At 47.2% G+C, this 1,787-nt stretch overlaps 1 protein-coding gene and 1 long non-coding RNA gene across 4 annotated transcripts in view; one reads left to right on the plus strand and one right to left on the minus strand.

Annotated features, from left to right (window-relative positions):
• Chst8 (carbohydrate sulfotransferase 8) overlaps window positions 1–1,787 on the minus strand; it is a 143,463-nt gene that overhangs the window by 20,278 nt on the left and 121,398 nt on the right. The gene's annotated exons all lie outside the window — the stretch shown is intronic.
• The window catches only part of LOC116102023, a 2,917-nt gene continuing 1,834 nt past the window's right edge, over window positions 705–1,787 (plus strand). The window contains exon 1 of the long non-coding RNA XR_004122973.1: window positions 705–734. This is a non-coding gene — a long non-coding RNA (uncharacterized LOC116102023). The remainder of the gene's footprint in view (window positions 735–1,787) is intronic.

A 1,787-nucleotide genomic window follows, 5' to 3' on the forward strand; every position in this document is an offset into this window, starting at 1 on the left:
TCAGACTACAACGCTTCCATCCATCTTTGATTAAAACAGGTAGAAAAAGGAGAAGGGCTGTTTGCTTTATAAAGTCTGGCAAATTTTGATAATGAAACCTTCCGAACATCAAGTTCGGAAAACCTTCCTAATTCCAGGCAGATAAGGGATAATGGTAACGTATTTCAACTTCAAAAGCAAAAATAACCTTTTATCACCGAATTTAACAATGTTGCTGGCGAAATATGTTAGGAGAATGTAAAATGCTATTTAAATGATAAAATGCGCTGTCTTGGACGGCAAGGATTTTAATTGCCACAATCAGAGTCCAAACACACTTCCTTGCTGGGCCTGACAGACGGAGCTAATGATGAGGTGTCCAATGCGAACAACAGTGAAGGAAAGGGTCATTCCTAGCTTCTGTCCTCTCCCTGGGGAAGCATCCAGTTCGACAGCTGTCTGGGCTCGGCCGCACTCATCAACGTCGGTGCCTTGTGAAGTATGAATCCCCTCAGATATTAATATTAATCAGCCATCACATTAATATTAATCGGTTAATATATACTTCCCATGACAACAAGAGATAAAGGAATCTTATTATGTGGTAGATCAGAGAACACAGAATACCTAAGTGGATTTCCTTAGGATGCACAGCATTAAAAAAAACGCTAACCCTCTTAGGCCTCTTGTCTCTGCAGAAGATGGAAGCTGGGGATACATATAGGCAAAGCAAAACATGCCAAGTCCCCGTGGAGGTGAGTTCTTTTTGACCCAGCCAGTAGTGGGCAGGTTGGAGAGACTGTGGGTAGCGTGGATGACCCCTCATCCCTTCCTCCGTTCAGGCGGCCTCTGCAAAGTTCCCCAATTCAAGCACTGGGCAAGGAGGAAACAGGGTGAGCAGGCACAGAACAGTCAGTGGGAACCCTTCACTGCCTCCAGTAAAGCACTATGCTCCTGCCTCCACTCACCATCCTCAGCCTTGGTGGAAGGAAACACCAATTCTGTAGTTACTCTTTTGGGACACAGGGTGGTAGGGAAAGAAATGGTGTTCACTAGCTTTTTTGATGGCTTGGCTTTACAATCCCCATTCACAGAATGCTGTATGCCTTACTATTGCTCTCATTGCTGGCCTGGTGGGCTGCCAAGCTGAGGTCTAGACCATGTGTGACTTGGTGTCTTGGTTTTAGCCATTAGTCACCACTGTCTGTGGCGTCCAGGGAAGGAAGAATGGATTGGCCACAGAAAGTGTCATATGGGAGTTGGGGAACAGGAAAGCACCAATGAAGGTCTCTCAACAGAACCCCCAAGTCACACTGTTAGAATGAGCTTAGGGTCTTGCCCCAGACAGCCCATATTGGGGAAGACCAGGTTGCTAGGCGGGGGAGCAGGGTGTGGAGGATTACCTACCTGCCTGCTAGCTTGCGGATTGCTTCTGCAGGCAAATGCACATCTGCACAATTAACATTTTAAGCACTAATTATTTTACTTGGGCGGCTAAGTCTGAGGATCCTTCAATTTCAGTTTAATTGGAGAAAAATGGTCATCAGTTATTGAACAGCAGGAGGGAGGCTCCATGCTTCCTCAACACGGAGGGGCAGAGCTGCACCCGGGGTGGGAGCAGATGGGGTTGGCCACAGCAGCTGCATAGCTGGGTATGGTGAGGGTGCGGTGGGTGGGGCAGGAGGACCTTGGGCACCCTGCCCTGGCACCATCCCTAACATCTGCTGGGAAGGCTTGCTGGCTAAGTTAATAACTTGCCATTTTGTCTTCCATTTTGTTCCATTTTCAGTAACACATCCTTAAAAAGA

This window comes from Mastomys coucha, unplaced genomic scaffold (assembly GCF_008632895.1).
Source record: "Mastomys coucha isolate ucsf_1 unplaced genomic scaffold, UCSF_Mcou_1 pScaffold21, whole genome shotgun sequence".
NCBI classification, from domain to species: domain Eukaryota; kingdom Metazoa; phylum Chordata; class Mammalia; order Rodentia; family Muridae; genus Mastomys; species Mastomys coucha.